Here is a 19,659-nt window from a genome sequence, read left to right on the forward strand (position 1 = left end):
AAACTATAGGCCCATCACCACAGTCCCCTTCCTACTGAAAATCCTGGACAGAGTCGCTTACATCCAAATTCAGGAATACCTAGAATCCAACCAACTACTAGGAATACGTCAATCTGGCTTCAGACCTCAACACGGAACTGAAACCGCCCTTGTTGATCTCAAAAGCCAGATTGATGAAATAAAAGACAAAGGCAATGCCGCAATCCTACTCCTCCTAGACCTCTCAGCGGCCTTTGACCTGGTCAGCCATGAGGTCCTCTGTAACCACCTTGCCACCGCAGCCCACTTCTCCTCACCTGCCATCACATGGATACAATCCTTCCTGGCAAACAGAACCATACGAGTCTTCTCCACCACTGCTGCTGCAGACCCCATCCCCATCACATGCGGGGTCCCACAAGGTTCATGTGTATTCCCCACTTTGTACAACATATTTACAAAGCCTCTATTCGACCAACTGGACCATCTGGGTGTCACCTACACTAACTACGCAGATGACACCCAGATACTCCTCACTATCTCTGGTAATTACCAAGAAGACTCTGCCCGGATCAACAAAATATTCTCCATCATTCAGGCATGGATGGCCTCCCATGGTCTCTGCCTGAATGATGAGAAGACAGAGCTCCTAATCGTCGGCTCCCCCAACACCCTAACCAAACTTGACCCTAGCTATAACAACATAACCATCGATGGTCATTCCATTCCCATAGCCAAAAGCGTAAAGACCCTTGGCTTCTATCTAGATGCCAACACTAACCTTAGCAAACATACCAATATGACAGCCTCAGCTGCTGCCTATACCGGCAAGCTCATTAGGGCCAGCAGACCCTTCCTATCACCCAACAGCTGCCTCACCCTTGCCAGGGCACTAATACAATCCAAACTGGATTACTGCAACAGCCTGTTCCTTGGCGCTAATCAATCCGTACTCAATAAATTGCAGGTAACTCAAAATAACGCCTTGCGCGCAGCCCTCAACATTCCAAGACAAGAGCAGATCTCTGCCACTAGGAAAGCCTGCAAATGGCTCTCCATACGCCAAAAATTGATCTAAAAGTCATCTGCCTCACGTACAAAGCCCTCAACCACCTAGCACCACCCTATCTAGCTAATAAACTCACCCTGAAACCTGCCACCAGACTCACCAGATCCTCCAACACTCTTTGTCTACTAGTACCCAGGTTCCACCTAAAAAGAGCTGGAGGGGCAAGCTTTACAGTGCTTGCCCCCCAACTCTGGAACTCCCTACCGCTCAACATCAAAACCCTCGAATCCTTCCAGATCTTTAGGAAGCAGGTCATTAGCTGGCTGCTAAACAAAGAACAACACCACTAACTCTAGACCTGCGCGATTACTAGCTTAGACACTGTACTTACTCTGAAAATTGTATATTGTACGCACTACACATGCTCTATTTATTGACCTCTGTATATATATGTACATATTATAAACCTGTACGAAGTATGCAACACACAGATACTTCTCAACTATGTAACCAAATTCTTAAGCGCCCTTCTACCTCTGGGTTTGGAGCGCCATACAAATAAAATAAACAAACAAACAAACAAACAAACGAATACCACGGTGACCCGCAATCTTGGTATCATGGCACCAGAATAATGCTGTCTTTCTTAACGACGGAGTTGGCAGATACAACTTGTCCTTGACCAAATATAACCCATCCTTGATAACATAATCGGTCTTGTCGCTATGTCTCTCTGCTTCAAATCTCCCTCCAGAATCGTCCTTGACCTGTTGCAGGAACGTGGATACCACTCCTATTCTCTGAGATCTTGCAAACATCAATTCTGTAGTAGCTTCTTGTTCAGACAGGTAATCACTGCGTCGGGACAGGGCATCAGCCACTAAGTTTTGTTCACCCGGAATGTAAGTAATATCGAAATCAAATTGGGCGAAAAAATGAGCCCACCTTGCCTGTCTTGTGTTATAACATTCAAATTGACGCAATACCTGCAAATTCTTATGATCCGTTCGAAGGATAAAAGGGTGTTCTCCGTCTTGGAGGAGGTGTCGCCACTCAGTGCAGGCTAATTTCATAGCCAACAATTCCCTCTCAATCACAGAGTAGTTACGTTGGCTGGGGTTCAGTGTCTTGGAATAATAGGACACCGGATGTTCCTTCCCCTCATACTCTTGCAGTAATACTGCCCCGATAGCAGCAGAAGATGCGTCAGCTTCCACTATAAAGGGACGGAGCTGGTCAGGTTGCCTTAATATGGGAGCTGAACAGAAAGCTTGTTTGAGTTGTTGGAAACTCTCCTCGGCTTGGGTAGACCATTGGAAAGGGGAGGAAGATTTCTTAAGAAGCGAGGTCATCGGGAGTATCCGTTGAGAGAAGTTTGGTATAAATTTCCGGTAGAAATTCGACAAACCAAGAAATCTCTGTATGTCTTTAACCGACTTAGGAGACGGCCAATCTAGAATGGAATTGACCTTCTGAGGGTCCATGGCTATTCCCTCAGCGGAAAGAATGTATCCTAAATATGAAATGGACGTTGCCGAAAACACACACTTTTCCAATTTGACTGAGAGGTGATTGTCTTTGAGTCTGTGAAAAACCTCCTTGACATGAGTGCTATGCTCAACTTGGGTGTGGGAAAAGACCAATATGTCATCAAGATAAATGATGACAGAGTGTCCCAGGAGATCCGAAAAAAGTCTGTCCATGAAACGTTGGAATATCGATGGAGCATTTACAAGGCCGAAGGGCATCACTTGATACTCATACAAACCAAAAGGGGTCCTAAAGGCAGTCTTCCACTCATCTCCGGTTTGTATCCGAAGTAAATGGTAGGCGTTGCGTAAGTCTAGTTTAGTAAACACAGTGGCTGACTGCACGGCATGAATGATTTCAGAGATGAGGGGCATGGGATATCTGTCCTTAATGGTTACTTTGTTTAATCCTCTGTAATCTATACAGGGGCGGAGCTCTTGAGTGTCTTTCTTGGGAATGAAAAATAAAGAGGCACCAGCAGGAGATTTGGATGGTCTGATCAACTCATTGGCTAGGTTTTTGTCTAGGTAGTCTCTCAGATACTGCCTTTCTTGCATAGTCACGGGATACATGCGACCAAATGGGACTAAGGCATCTGGGTGCAATTCAATACAGCAATCTTCGGGTCTGTGAGGAGGAAGCTCCAACGGGATCTTCTCTGTCACTACTTCAGTGTAACCACTCAAATAGGATGGTAAGCAATGTATGGTCTTAGATTCCACCCCACAGGAAGTTTGAATCATAGAAAAGGTTGGTTTCGGCAAACACCTTGCCTTGCAGAAGGTTGAATGAAAACTTAACAGGTTTCTGGACCAGTCAATGGTGGGATTATGCCGACGTAACCATCCAATGCCTAGGATCAAAGGGAAGTGAGCAGCTCTGATGATATCAAAGGAAAGGCGTTCTGTATGCTGCATGATACTACTGGTGAGAACTTCAGTAGAATGGGTAATGAGGCCGGAGCTCAAAGGCTCGCCATCTACTCCCTCCACCGTCTGGTCCTCGATCTTGGCTATCCGAATAAGCCCTTGGCTCTCTGCCCAGTGGGTATCAATGAAATTTCCTGCGGCTCCACAATCCAGAAGAGCCTGAGTCTGTATTGAGGTCTGGCCGCTCAAAAGGGTGACTGTCATCACCATAAGTCGATCATCGTCAGAACACTCCAAAGTGGTGACTGAGAGGGTAACAAAGGGACTGGAATCCTTCCCTCGGTAATACGTCCCTAAATTTACCGAGGGTGCTCGTTTCCCGAGCGTCTGGGAGGCACATCAGGACAATCTCGAAGTAAGTGAGTCGAAGATCCACAGTACATGCATAGATTCCCTTCTCTCCTCCTCCTGCGTTCTTCAGCCGATAGAGGGGAGCGAGTGATGCCGATCTGCATAGGCTCTTCTCGAGAGAGACGAGTATCGGGAGGTGGTGCAGAAGGAGAAGGAACTGAAGGCATCGGAATACCACTCTTTATCTTACGTCGCTCAGCTCGCCGTTCAGACAGCCGGAAATCAATCCGAAGAGTTGCTGTGATCAGGTCAGCAAAGGTTAAGGGGCGTTCGATACGTGCAAGTTCGTCTTTTAACTCTTCTCGCAGACCCCTCCGAAAGATGACATACTGTGCCTGTTCTTGCCAACCTGCTTCTGCTGCGATCTGTTTAAATAAGGTGATATATGACATTAAGTCAGAATTTCCTTGTCTGATGTCCAACAGGTCTTCGGAGGCCAGATAGATGCTCTCAGTTCGAAGGAAGGTTTGCTTCATCAAGATCTTGAAAGCCTCATAATCCTGAAGCACAGGATCAGTTCTATTGACTAAAGGGGTGGCCCAAGCCAAGGCATTGCCTGACATGTGGGTTATCATAAACCCTACCTTGGCATGACCGGAAGAAAAGGCCAGTGGGCAAAATGAGAAATGCAAATGACACGCATCCAAGAACTCCTTTAGCCTCTTGGGCGTCCCATCAAACTTCCCAGAGACTAACGGTAGGGGAAGCAAGTCGGTAGTCGGTGGTTCCCGCTCTGCTATCCTCTGTTGTAGCGCTGCATTCGCGCCCTTAAGATTCTGGACTTCCAGGCTCAGGTTTTGTACTGCTGCTACTAACTCCTGAACCTGCTGCGGAGTGGCCATGTCAAATTCGGGGCGTTGCAAACTGTCAGGAAGGTCTGTAATCTCCTCTTCTTCCAGAGATGCTCCAGTCTCCCTCTCCTCCCCTTCCTCCTCACCTTGAAGTCTCCGGCGTTGAGTCAGCTTGGGATTGTCCTTTGTTCGAGTCTTCACTCCTTTTTTTTGAAGATAGTGACGACCAAGGTAGGACGCCACAGTGACACCCTTTGGGTGATCTGTGGCAACCCTCCTCGGTCGCTAGTCAATGGGGAAAAAGCCAGTGGCACAAAAAACCCCGGAAGATTAGGATCTTCAAACGCAGTGAGGTTGTAGTAAACACACTCCGGAGGCAGCAGCAGAGGGAGAGTGTCATGCCACTTACCTGGGGTGGGGGGCGCAACTGCAGGTCCCGGCGCTTCCCGTCCTGGCGCATCTACCCCCAATACAGGTTGGGGGAACCTCGGTCATATGCGGCTCATGCCGCTTCCGGGTTTTCCCGTTCGTGTGGTTCGCGCAGGCGCGGAAGGCCGTGTTTCGCCCTCCGCGCATGCGCCGTCCACAGAGCGCTCGGGAAGTTGCAAGCTTGCTTCCCAAGCCTCGTTTTGGGCGCGTCAGCACCCGGGGAAAGCACGGATTGCGTTCCAAGCCTCCCGGGTGCTGTCTGCCCTATATTAAGGGCCAGTCTGCTTGAACAAACCGCGTCTCAACGCGGTTTGTTTCCTGATCGCGTCCTCGCCTGTGTTACTCTTGAGTAGCACCATGTCAGCCTTCCCAGCCTTTTGTTCCTAGTCCTTCCCTGCTGGTGTTTCCTTTCCTTGCCTGCCTCTGGGTGTTTTCTTGCCTCATTCCCTTCTTGCCAGTAGGTTCCCTGGGTCATCATTTTCCCTGCTCCCTTCCTGCCTTCCAGTTCTTGCCCTTGTTCTGCCCCAGGGTTCCTAGTCCCTCCTGCCTCCTTGCCTGTTGGTTCTGTGCCTTGCCTCCTGCCATCTCTAGAGTTCTCTGCCTACTCATCCTTCCTCTTCACTGGCCAACTTCGGTTCTCTTCATCGATCCACTGCTACTTCTGGAGCGAAGCTGTTGTATCCTGCTGTGGATTCTCCATCCAGTCAAGACTCGCCTTCCCTGTCAGTGCTTGCACTGTCCCGACATCACGCAAATCAGGGAAGTGTGCATCCGTGGCGTTGGGAGCTGGTTCACCACTGACCTTGTTTACATTCAGGGTGGGTGTTGCGCTGGTTCCTCGCGTTACACATTCAGCAACCATCAGTCGGACAGCCTGGCTACTTCACCACGACCATCAACTGGAAGTTCAGGTACTCAGCGCCCACGAGACGCTTTTCTTAACAGAGAGGAATCTGATGAACACGGTCCAAAATAGAAGGAATACCAATAAGAATCGGGTATGAGACCAGATAAATGGAAAGGTTCCAAAGCTGATAGACCAGTAGAGGGCTTGGCGAGGCAATCCACAGGACAGGCTGAGGTCAGAACCGGGATATCAACAGGATGTAGTTCCGATACTAGATAAACAGGTGAGGGCTGGGCGAGGCAATCCACAAGACAGGCAATGGTCGGTACACGGAGATGTAAACAAATAGGATCAGAGGAGGGCAAAAGAAGAGGACCAAGGCAGGTAAGTACCATACAGGAAGAAGGCGAGCATAAACAGAATAAGTATAGAGAGAAAGGCACAAGACGGATGGGAGGAAGGATAAGAGACGGGAACGGAACAGACAAGGGAGAAGGAGTCAAGAAGGCGAGGAGAAAATACAGGTAAAAGGTTCGGAGCGCAAGGAAAAGAAGGACAGCAGAGGGGAAAAAGGGAAACTCCACGAAATAACAACAGCAGCGCTGGAACAAGACGAAAACACTGTACGTTGCAACGCATCTGACCCCGGAAGTGAAAGGATTAAATACCGGTGTCAGGAACGTCGCTACGACAACTAGACCGTACAGCGCGCTTCCAAAAGAACATGATGGAACTCGCTATGGCGGACGCAGCTTCCACTTCTTCCAAAGCCGCCAGGTTCCCTGAGGCGTGACATCATGGCCCACACGGCTACCCTATTGTGGGAGTATCACTGCTGTAGCTATTCTCACCCTGTGCAGCTGCATCCGGAGGTGGTGGCACTATGGGAGGCGCCCACGCAAGGCCCTAGTCTGTTCCTCCATGGCTGCAAGCGTGCGGGTGTGGTAGGTCTCGTTCTGGAGGATGAGTGTGCGGAGGTCCCCATGCAACAACTCACGGGATGCCCGGACCTCCGCCCTAGTTGCCTGCATCTCAGCTGAGAGCGTACGGGTGAGACGCTCCAGCTGCTGTTCTGTCCTTCGGTCTGTTGAAGCCTCAAGCTCAACAAGAGTCGTCCTGAGGTGAAGGAGTTCCAGCCTCAGGGCTTCCCTGTGGCCCTGGGACTCTATGGAGATGGCCTCCTGCAGAGTCGCCAGTGCCGCCTGCCTGTCCCTGTTGGACGCCAACATGTCCTCCCTGTGTGACTGGCAGATGGAGTCGGTTGCCTGCTGTAGTCGCTCCATCAGCCTTTCGGGGGGGACAATGGAAGTGGCCACCCTATCCATGGCCTGAGCCATCATCTCTGATGATGCTGCCTGTTGGGTTGCCATACCGTAAATGGATTGCTCCCATGCGGTATTGCCAGGTGGCGTACGGCCACCACGTCGGCGGGCACCACACCTGTCTGGGGCAAGGCGAACTGCGCCTTGCTGTGCCGGCACTGCCTGAGGCTGCAGGACTGCATTCCCCCTCTGATCTGCTGGCCCAGGAACAGGATCAGATGTCGCGGAGTGTGACCCTGCATCCGTAACCACCAAAGGCGTACCTGCCAACACTGACATCCCCATTGAGGGTTCTAACCCTGGTGCAGGTGGGTCGGACAGAACAGAATCCCTCCCAGGAACACTCACCTGCGACGGCACGTAGGTCTCATCATCCGAATCAACACCTGAGTACAGCTCGGGGGAGGGGCAGCCAGAGAAACCCCTTGAGAGCACGACCTGCAGCAGTTGTGGGTTCTCACCCACCACCACACCACGTCCCTCACTGGTGGTCGGTCGGCCCTCAGACCCCTCCTGGGTCTGCACCATCTCCACAACCCCAGCAGTATCAGGTGCGTCTTCCCCTGCAAAGACATAAAAGAAAACAAATGGAAACAGGCATTAGCACCATACCACACAATGAGGGATGAGAGGCTACAGAAACAGTACTTGATTGACACATGTCCCACATGACTAAAACACTCCCATGCATGCACTGTCACTGCGTGTGATGGGGAGGCAGATGCCACACATTGATGACACCAAGATGGAAGATGAACACATTTGCTGCATGCTGCCTAGCAGTGCCATCACACATTGGCCAGTGATTGGCAGGTCAAATACACATGCCATCACACAGATGGCATGTACCCTAGCCATGAGGTGAAGAGGGAGAGGAGGTCACCAATTGTTCATTCAGTCCAGTTTGTTCATATGATTGATTATTTTCATTGTAATGGTTCTAATGTTTAACATGCAGCTGCCAGTCAAAAATGGTACTATAGCACAGGGACATGTCCAAACTAATCATGTCCATGAAACTGAGCCAGTCCACTGTACCATAGCCATGTCAGACATGTGACAATAGGACTGACAAATCCTGAGTAAAAGTGGTGGTATGCAAACAATCTGCCTGAATAAGCAGAGGTAAATAAGCAACAGTGTAGTGGCAAGATGACACTCCAAGGGCAACTGGCGTGGTGTTGGGCTGGATGTCTAATGTTGGCCTAAGGGATGCTGCTATACCCAAATGCTGGTGCCAAGAATGTTTAGGAAGAGGCACATGGGTGAGCCGAACCACTCAGGCACACACACCCTCCCCTGGCACACAAACAGAAGCCCTCCCACACACAACATGCACATGGATGACACACACATGCATGTGCACTCACCGGACAATGCCTCGTAATCTGCCACTACTCCCATGCCTTGAATCTGTTCCTCTGTGACGTAGGTCCCAGCAACCTGCTCATGTGGAGTGAGTTCTATGTCGTCTGCTGGAGACCCACCTCCAGTCACTAGAGTTGCGGCATGACTTGAGGCCAGCTTATTCTTTGCCCTGCGCTGCAGGTCATTCCAGCGCTTGTAGCAATCATTAGCTGTGTGCCTCACGATTCCAAGGGCACTTATGATGTCCGCAATGGTCTGCCAGTGTGCCTGACGTTGTGCAGGTGTGGTCTTGGATCCTGCAACAATCACCATTTCGCGGTCATGTGCGGACACATACTCTACAAGTGCATTCAGTTCGGCCTCATTGAAGCTGGGCTTCCTTGACGGGCCGGACTGTGTAGCTGTGTCTGGGGCATCAGCCTCTACTGGACGAGCACTCTTCCTCTTCCGCTTGGAAGGTGGTGGGGATCCTGAGTGTCCTGCGCCGCTCTGGACACTAGGGGCAGGAGCGTGGGATTGCACACTCGGCATGGGAGTTGGTGCAGGCATTATCTCAAGTGTGATGGTGTCAGGGGGAATGTCAGCATGATGGACTTGGACCGACACTGTCCTGGCTGGGTGTGTGAGAGGTGGGGTGGATGGAGGCGCAGCTGCCCCTGCAGCCTCCCCAGCCTACCTACGCGTGGCAGCAGATGACCTAGCTGCCCCTGATCCACGTGGCCTGATGACACCAACGTTCACCGGCGCACGTGGCCTAGACCTGCTGACCTGGAAGTCAGCCATGGAGTCACCCTGTGCCAGGTCTGGTTCCACAGTGGGCTGGTCCAACAAGGGCTGAGCATGGATGGTGTCAGCCACGGTAACCTCAACCAGGGGGGGGGCATGGATGTCCCTGACTGCTCCTCCACACATGGGGGGCTAGGGGCACCCTGCAAGTCACGGCCACGTCCCCTACCGGATCCACCACGGCCACCACTTGGGGCTCGGCCACCTTTGCCACCCTTACGGTTTGTTCGCCTCCCAGCCATGGCACTGATGTTAGTGTGCGTATGGGAGTTGATGTGAACTATTGTCCTGGGCAATTGGGGGTCAAAGGGCTTGGGTACCAGATGGTAATCGTACCCTAGTGCTCTAACAAGGCTGTATGTCACCCCTGGGGAAAGATGACGGGTCACGCAACGCACAGGCAGCCCAAAAAAGGGAAGTAAGGTGCACGCAACCCCTCCTAGACCACGTGCGTGGAAAAAAAAACCTGCACTACGCTGTGGCACCCAGGAACACAAGAATGAACGTATGCGTGTCACACGCAGCCTAGAATGACCTCTGAAGGGGTACGCGACACACGGTGCAAGCACAGATGTTAGATCCGTGCGCGACTCACCGTCTGCTAGGAACAAAAGCGTGGAAAATATGCGCGTGTGCGCGTTGGCAACACCCCCGCCAAAAGAAGAATTGTACGCTGTCTGAGGAGACAGGACAACAGTAGTAGGGAAGCTGTTTGAGGAAACAGGCCCAGGAAAAAGAGGAAAAGAGAAAAAACTGTCAGAGGTAACAGGGAGTACGAACTGGAAACGCCGTGAAGTAAATCGCGTGTGAACCGACAAGAAGTACAGATTTCACCCACTCGCTCTCCACGAAAAGCACGTACAAGGAAATGGCGTCCTACACGTACCTTTTATACACCCGTCATAGACGCGCATACGCAATGAGGCCATTTCCACCAATTATGCGCTTTGACACTCGGACGTGTATCTCTTCATTTTTACGCGCGCCATTCTCTACGGCCATGCGCGTGACATCACAGCTGCGCATGGTGGCCTTTGGGCCAATGAAATGAAACTGCACGTCCGAGTGTCATCGCGTGTAATCGGAGGGGAGTGAGCGTACACGCGATTGGCCTGGGTACGTGTATTTCTGGGGTGCGCAGGAAGTTCCACACGCGATTGGTGGAAATCCACGTGTGCTCTGTCATCACGTGTAATGAGGGAAACACCCGCGCGCCTCACGTCACAGACGCGCTCACGCGCTAAGGGCCTTTGGTCCAATGAAATCGCATATGCGTGCTGACGTGCATACGCGCTAAGGGCCTTTCCTCGATTTACACGCAGACGTGCAGGATTTTCACGTGCCAAATCACTCCGTATCAAGCTGGCCACGCGTAAGCACACGGAAGACCACGCTCCTGCCCAAAAGGCCAAATGACTGCCCCCCAGAGCCCCGAGCAGCCTCCCACGAGCCATCTGCTGCTGCCTGCCTGCCTGCTGCCACCGTGCCCTGCCATTTGGTGCCTGCACATCAGCCATCTGCAGGGGTCCATTTGCTGTGTCCACCCCTGCTGGAACAGAAGACTCCCGACTGGGATACCATCGCTCCACAGCCCAGCCCCAGGACCCAGTTGCCCACCCACTCCTGCCTCTGGGGTTGCCATGTCGGGCACTGCTACATCTGGCACCACTGGCAACCCCGGCCAGAGAGGCAGAGGGGCACCAGCTTCAGTGCCACCGAAGTTGGTGTCCTGGTGGAGCAAGTCCTGGGGCAGTATGATGCCCTCTTCGGAAGTAAGCACGCCAACAAGGAAGGACGGACTCGGATCTGGACGGACATCGTGACTGCCATCAACGCAGAGGGGGTGGCAGTCCGCGACTACCAACATGTCAAGAAGCGCTGGGATGACTGCAGGTCCAGGACCCTGTTGAAGGCCCGGCGCCTCGTGGAGGGAGGCCGGGGCCGCATGAGTACCATCCAGATGAGGGTCCTGGAACGCGTAGGCCCAGCGCTCCACGGCCAGATCCTTGAGAGGCAGACCCGTCTGGAGTTCAGCGGTAAGTGGCCAAGCATTACTGTGTGAGACAGGGCATGTCGCAGTGTGCTGGTTGTCTGATACTTGCCTGTATGTGTGACATAGCCCATGTATGCATGTGTGTGTGCAGGGACGTCATGCATGTGAGACCAGTAATGTGTGAACCACACGGTGGGGGCATGTGTTCAAATGCAACATGGGTTGCCCCATGCGGAATGGCCACATGAAAGCATGCCAGTCTCTGTTCCTGGACATGGGTGAGGGATGGGTGCTGATGCCATGTACATATATGCAGTCCATGTCTGTGTGTCTGACCAGCGTGTCTGTGACTTGTGAATGCCTGGGATGCATGACACATGTCTGTGGCAATGTTCCGGTTCACTGATTCAGCCTAGTCATCCTTCTATCCACTGTGTCTGTGGTGTACGAGGACAGATGGATGAAACTAGGGTGAAGTGTGTGCATGTGATAGGTATGGCATATGATGCATGTGAGTTCCAAAACAACAGTGTATGTTTAAAGAATAACTTGGACATGTATGCTAATGTCCATAGCATGCGCCATGCCTGTTACCGCATGTGTTTTACCTGCACTGAGCCATGTGTTGTGGAGGGACATGATGGAAGTGATCTTTGACAGTGCCACTCATCTGCTATTGCTTCCTGTCTAGGGGACCATTGTACAGTACCCTGATGCTTGTGTTCTATGTCTCCCTCTACACAGCGCCACGTGAAGAAGAGGGCGGAGAAGGCTCTGTGGAGCAAAGCGGCAGGGATGCCCCCACGGCTGCAGCGGAAGGGGTGGGTGAGCCCCCACAGGGGCTTGCAACGGGGGAAGACGGGGTGGAGCCATCCAGGTTGGTAGTTTCCACAGAGGAGGAGGAGGCCGCTACTGAGGCGCACATGGGGCCTGGTGGGGGCATCCCTGCTGGTGCAAGTGTTGCAGTCCAGGGGCAGGAGGCAGCACAGGTCGCCGTGGAGGGGCCTGTGCATGTCACTGTCCCTGACACTGTGACTGCACCACCATGCACCAGCAGGGATGCCCCATCACAGGCCCGTCCGCAGGTAGGGGGGATGTCCATGTCATCTGACTCCCCTCCACCTGCGTACGAGGGGACCCCTGGCCGTATGGAGAAGGTCCTGATTGGTGTCGCGTTGCGCACAGGTGCAATTCGTGATGAGGTGCGTGCTTCCCGGGAGGAGCATGCACGTCATCACGGAGAGCACCATGCCGACGTGGCCCAGTTGGGAACGGCCATGGTCAGGGGTTTCCTACATGTGTCGGCCAATCTGGCGACCCTCTCCTCCTCTGTGGAGACTAAGCACCAGTTGTTCTCCATGCCGTCTTCCGGCCCAGATGCCACCAGGGCCCCCTGTGGACCTGCCCCGACCAATGCAGCCGGCTCAGTGGGGACCAGCAACTGGACCCCAGCAGATGGAGGATGTGACGGCATCATCGGGCAGGGCACGTGCACGACGGCGTCGGTGGATGCCGTCGTGCTGGCACAGGTAGTTGCGTCGGAGGCAGCGGCAGGCTCGACGTGGGAGGCATCATGGCTCGGGGCCATCAACATTAGGGGTGCAGGCATCGGCCGGAGGGCAGGAGAACCCTGGAATGGGAGTGGCTTCCGTGTGGGAGCGGTTGGGCCAGCGGATAGGTGCGGAGCGGCAGCGGGCAGAGGAGGTACGGCTCACAATGGTCAGGGCGGAGAACTCCATGCGGAGGGCGCTGAGGCGGGCTGAGTGCCTCGAGGGTCTTCGCAGGGAGTTGGAGCTGGACACTGCTTTATCCCTGAGAGACCTCGGGGCCAGGGAACATGCCCGCCTCCAAGCCATTGAACAGGAGTTCGATGATGCCCTGGCCCATGACAACATCCAGTGAGCCGTTGAACTAGCCCGCTGCCCATGTAAATAGTTATGTAGTTAGTGTTAGGTTTCTTTTGTTTTTGCTTTTTCTTTGGACCTTTTGGACAATGGTCCACATTTTTGTATATAGTTATTTTTTATTAGGTAGTGTTGTTAGATAGGTTTCATTTCTTTTGTTGGGATCATGGACCCTGGCTTGTTCACATGTACATAGTTCACTGTTGGATTTTCGTTTCTTTTTAAAATTTACCCATGGAGCAATGGCTTTTTATTATGATTTCACATTGGATTTTCTTTTCTGGACTGTGACTTTGGACACCATTCCTTTGGATTCTGATTTTTGGTTTTGCATTTTTTCAAGGACATGCTTCTTTTTACTTTTTTTACATTTCCATTTCTGTTAGTTTATTTTTGATTCAATTCTTGTTTTCTTTAATACATATTTTTAGATCAAACTTCAATGTGTAGTATCATCTCATTGGTTTCATGCATATCATGATACAGGTTTGGAGATTCACTGACACCCATTGGGTGTATGTGAGGGACATGTTTTTGTTTCCAAACTTGCAATTGCAGTTCTATCATGTTGTTTCCATTTCTGAGTGGGTGGATGCAATACTCGGGTGGGTGTTTTGCATTTGGAGGCTGACCATGGGGACCGGGGATCTAGATTGTGATGACATGTTGGCAGGGGAACATGAGTTGGACATGAGTGGGGGCCTGCTGGCAGGTGCCCCACGGTGCTGGGGGGTGGGGGTGCATGGGAACATGAGTTGGACATGAGTGGGGGCCTGCTGGCAGGTGCCCCACGGTGCTGGGGGGTGGGGGTGCAGGGGAACATGAGTTGGACATGAGTGGGGGCCTGCTGGCAGGTGCCCCACGGTGCTGGCGGGTGGGGGTGCAGGGGAACATGAGTTGGACATGAGTGGGGAAATCCATGAATACGCTGTGCGTGGAAATCGATTTTAGCGCACGCGGCTGGCGCAGACATTCGCACGGGCATGCTGTGCGACAGTCGCGTGCGCCACTTTTGTGCGATTTTTTATGAATTACCCTGAAAGTGTGAGTTCCAGAAAGACTCTCTCAGATTCTTTGACACATATTTTCTGAAAAGGGGATGAGGCCTGACCCGGAAAAAGTTGCTGCCCCGAGCTCAACCTTCCCACCACACAACATCTCAGAACTAAGATCCTTTCTGGGTTTAGCCAGTTACTGTTCAAGATACATACCAGAGTATGCAGCTGTAAGTAACCCGCTAGGCCTGCTCACATGGAAAATGCAGACTTTTGAGTGGTCAACAGAATGTCAAGCAGCCTTTGAAACCATTTGTGATAACATCACAAGAGCAGATAATTTGGTATACTTGGATGCAGAGATTGAAGTCATAGTGGATGCCAGAACTGTGGGATTGGGTGCCATACTAACACAATACAACCCTGTCGAGCCAAATAAAAAATGTATAGTGGCCTATGCAAGCAAAAGCCTTACTACAACAGAAGAAGAATACTCCCAAGCTGAAAAGGACAGTTTAGCAGTGGTATCGGCATGCAAATATGTTCATCTTTTTCTCTATGGCAAGCCCTTTACAGTAATCACTGATCACCAAGCTCTCCTTGCCATCTTTGGCAATCCTACATCAAGAATGCCTCCAAGAATTGCATGATGGGGTCTACGCCTACTGGACTACAAATTTGACATAATACATCGTCCTGGGAAGGAAGACAACCAGGCAGACTATCTGTCGAGACACCACGTTGGTTCACCTGCAGCCAATCCCTCCATTGCGGCCCATTATATTAATTACATAATACATAACCTTCAACCCCTACCTGTGGAATTGTCTCCTCTCGTCAGAGAATCAGAAAATGACTAAGCATTAACTGCAATTACTCACTGTTTGCGTACTGGTAGGACGTTGCATGTAAAATAACAAGCCAGATTTGAAATAGAAACAGTGAAAGAAGACGTCAAAACATTGGAACTTGTGAAGGATGAGCTGATAGGTCATTGAAAACCAGATATTGATGAATGGTTTGAAAATTGTCATACTCTCAACACTAAGAGAACGAGTAATTGCACTTGCTCACGAGGGTCATCGTGGTCTAGCTTCGACAAAACGACTCCTGAGAGAAAAGGTCTGGCTTCCAAAACAAGACACTTGAGTGGAACAAGTAATGGGGAAATGTGAACTATGTGCTTTAGTGGCTCCAAAACCACCCCCAACTAATTTGAAAATGTCGAAACTACCGGAAGGTGTCTGGGAAGAAGTGGCAGTTGATCTATTTGGACCGCTGCAAAATGGAAAATATGTCATTGTGCTGATGGTCGAACATTCGAGATTTCCAGATGCACAGATTATAGATTCCACGTCATCAGTGTGTAATTCCTGCATTAGACCGAATGCTATCTGTCTATGGCATACAAAAAATACTGAAGACAGATAATGGACCACCTTTCACAAATTATCATTTCCGAAATGTTACTAAATACACGGCCCCAGGCCAATGGCATTGTGGAGTGCTTTATGGCAAACATCAAGAAAACTTTACAGATAGCTCATCTGGTGAACAAACGTTTTGAACAAGCACTATACCAGTTGCTACGTGACTACCGTCAGACTCCTCATAGCACTACAGGAGTGAGCCCATCAGATCTTATATTCCAACGAGTCATAAGAATACGTCTACCTGAAAATCCACACAAGCAAGCGGAAACACCTCTTGAGCAACAAGTAAAGGCTCATGACCTGGAACAGAAAGAAAGGATGAAAAATAACACGGACAGGAGGAGAAGGGCACATGAATGTGAGGTAGAACTAGGAGACCAAATTGTAATGTGCCAACCAAAGACTTGCGAGGAAGACTCGATGCTCGCCCCGGAAGTGCTGATAGTAACAGAAAAAAAGGCAACATGGTGACGGCATGTGGGGACCGCCAACAAGAAGTCACAAGGAAGATTCCAGGGTGGCATCCCCGATAGATGGGAATCAGCCAGTGACAGGGATGGACAGTCAGACTCGGATGAGTCTTATCAAGGGGACATAGGAAGATCTACCTGAAGGGATTTGCTCATCAGCCCCGGAACCTCTAGCCAGGAAGACCTCAGCGCAGCCGCATAAAGCCCATAAGACTGAGTGCAGAAGTGGGATCACTGCTAAGCTAGTTGAACTTTAAAAGGGGAGAGGTCATGATGCAAGGGACTTATACAGCCACACCGCATTGTTATGAGGGTGGCCCTGAGTTGAGGGGAGAGGTCATGATGCAAGGGACTTACACAGCCACACCGCATCGTTATGAGGGTGGCCCTGAGTTGAGGGGAGAGGTCATGATGCAAGGGACTTACACAGCCACACCGGATCGGTATGAGGGTGGCCCTGAGTTGAGGGGAGAGGTCATGATGCAAGGGACTTACACAGCCACACCGGATCGATATGAGGGTGGCCCTGAGTTGAGGGGAGAGGTCATGATGCAAGGGACTTACACAGCCACACCGGATCGGTATGAGGGTGGCCCTGAGTTGAGGGGAGAGGTCATGAGGTCATGATGCAAGGGACTTATACAGCTACACCGCATCGTTATGAGGGTGGCCCTGAGTTGAGGGGAGAGGTCATGATGCAAGGGACTTACACAGCCACACCTGATCGGTATGAGGGTGGCCCTGAGTTGAGGGGAGAGGTCATGATGCAAGGGACTTACACAGCCACACCGGATCGGTATGAGGGTGACCCTGAGTTGAGGGGAGAGGTCATGATGCAAGGGACTTACACAGCCACACCGGATCGGTATGAGGGTGGCCCTGAGTTGAGGGGAGAGGTCATGATGCAAGGGACTTACACAGCCACACCGGATCGGTATGAGGGTGGCCCTGAGTTGAGGGGAGAGGTCATGATGCAAGGGACTTACACAGCCACACCGGATCGGTATGAGGGTGGCCCTGAGTTGAGGGGAGAGGTTATGAGGTCATGATGCAAGGGACTTATACAGCTACACCGCATCGTTATGAGGGTGGCCCTGAGTTGAGGGGAGAGGTCATGATGCAAGGGACTTACACAGCCACACCGCATCGTTATGAGGGTGGCCCTGAGTTGAGGGGAGAGGTCATGATGCAAGGGACTTACACAGCCACACCGGATCGGTATGTGGGTGGCCCTGAGTTGAGGGGAGAGGTCATGATGCAAGGGACTTACACAGCCACACCGGATCGATATGAGGGTGGCCCTGAGTTGAGGGGAGAGGTCATGATGCAAGGGACTTACACAGCCACACCGGATCGGTATGAGGGTGGCCCTGAGTTGAGGGGAGAGGTCATGATGCAAGGGACTTATACAGCTACACCGCATCGTTATGAGGGTGGCCCTGAGTTGAGGGGAGAGGTCATGATGCAAGGGACTTACACAGCCACACCGGATCGGTATGAGGGTGGCCCTGAGTTGAGGGGAGAGGTCATGATGCAAGGGAATTACACAGCCACACCGGATCGGTATGAGGGTGACCCTGAGTTGAGGGGAGAGGTCATGATGCAAGGGACTTACACAGCCACACCGGATCGGTATGAGGGTGGCCCTGAGTTGAGGGGAGAGGTCAGGTATGAGGGTGACCCTGAGTTGAGGGGAGAGGTCATGATGCAAGGGACTTACACAGCCACACCGGATCGGTATGAGGGTGACCCTGAGTTGAGGGGAGAGGTCATGATGCAAGGGACTTACACAGCCACACCGGATCGGTATGAGGGTGGCCCTGAGTTGAGGGGAGAGGTCATGATGCAAGGGACTTACACAGCCACACCGGATCGGTATGAGGGTGGCCCTGAGTTGAGGGGAGAGGTCATGATGCAAGGGACTTACACAGCCACACCGGATCGGTATGAGGGTGGCCCTGAGTTGAGGGGAGAGGTCATGAGGTCATGATGCAAGGGACTTATACAGCTACACCGCATCGTTATGAGGGTGGCCCTGAGTTGAGGGGAGAGGTCATGATGCAAGGGACTTACACAGCCACACCGGATCGGTATGAGGGTGGCCCTGAGTTGAGGGGAGAGGTCATGATGCAAGGGACTTACACAGCCACACCGGATCGATATGAGGGTGGCCCTGAGTTGAGGGGAGAGGTCATGATGCAAGGGACTTACACAGCCACACCGGATCGGTATGAGGGTGGCCCTGAGTTGAGGGGAGAGGTCATGATGCAAGAGACTTACACAGCCACACCGGATCGGTATGAGGGTGGCCCTGAGTTGAGGGGAGAGGTCATGATGCAAGGGACTTACACAGCCACACCGGATCGGTATGAGGGTGGCCCTGAGTTGAGGGGAGAGGTCATGAGGTCATGATGCAAGGGACTTATACAGCTACACCGCATCGTTATGAGGGTGGCCCTGAGTTGAGGGGAGAGGTCATGATGCAAGGGACTTACACAGCCACACCGCATCGTTATGAGGGTGGCCCTGAGTTGAGGGGAGAGGTCATGATGCAAGGGACTTACACAGCCACACCGGATCGGTATGAGGGTGGCCCTGAGTTGAGGGGAGAGGTCATGATGCAAGGGACTTACACAGCCACACCGGATCGATATGAGGGTGGCCCTGAGTTGAGGGGAGAGGTCATGATGCAAGGGACTTACACAGCCACACCGGATCGGTATGAGGGTGGCCCTGAGTTGAGGGGAGAGGTCATGATGCAAGGGACTTATACAGCTACACCGCATCGTTATGAGGGTGGCCCTGAGTTGAGGGGAGAGGTCATGATGCAAGGGACTTACACAGCCACACCGGATCGGTATGAGGGTGGCCCTGAGTTGAGGGGAGAGGTCATGATGCAAGGGAATTACACAGCCACACCGGATCGGTATGAGGGTGACCCTGAGTTGAGGGGAGAGGTCATGATGCAAGGGACTTACACAGCCACACCGGATCGGTATGAGGGTGGCCCTGAGTTGAGGGGAGAGGTCAGGTATGAGGGTGACCCTGAGTTGAGGGGAGAGGTCATGATGCAAGGGACTTACACAGCCACACCGGATCGGTATGAGGGTGACCCTGAGTTGAGGGGAGAGGTCATGATGCAAGGGACTTACACAGCCACACCGGATCGGTATGAGGGTGGCCCTGAGTTGAGGGGAGAGGTCATGATGCAAGGGACTTACACAGCCACACCGGATCGGTATGAGGGTGGCCCTGAGTTGAGGGGAGAGGTCATGATGCAAGGGACTTACACAGCCACACCGGATCGGTATGAGGGTGGCCCTGAGTTGAGGGGAGAGGTCATGAGGTCATGATGCAAGGGACTTATACAGCTACACCGCATCGTTATGAGGGTGGCCCTGAGTTGAGGGGAGAGGTCATGATGCAAGGGACTTACACAGCCACACCGGATCGGTATGAGGGTGGCCCTGAGTTGAGGGGAGAGGTCATGATGCAAGGGACTTACAGAGCCACACCGGATCGA

The sequence above is a fragment of the Ambystoma mexicanum genome, chromosome 8, assembly GCF_040938575.1.
Source record: "Ambystoma mexicanum isolate Mex_15411 chromosome 8, UKY_AmexF1_1, whole genome shotgun sequence".
Lineage (NCBI taxonomy): Eukaryota > Metazoa > Chordata > Amphibia > Caudata > Ambystomatidae > Ambystoma > Ambystoma mexicanum.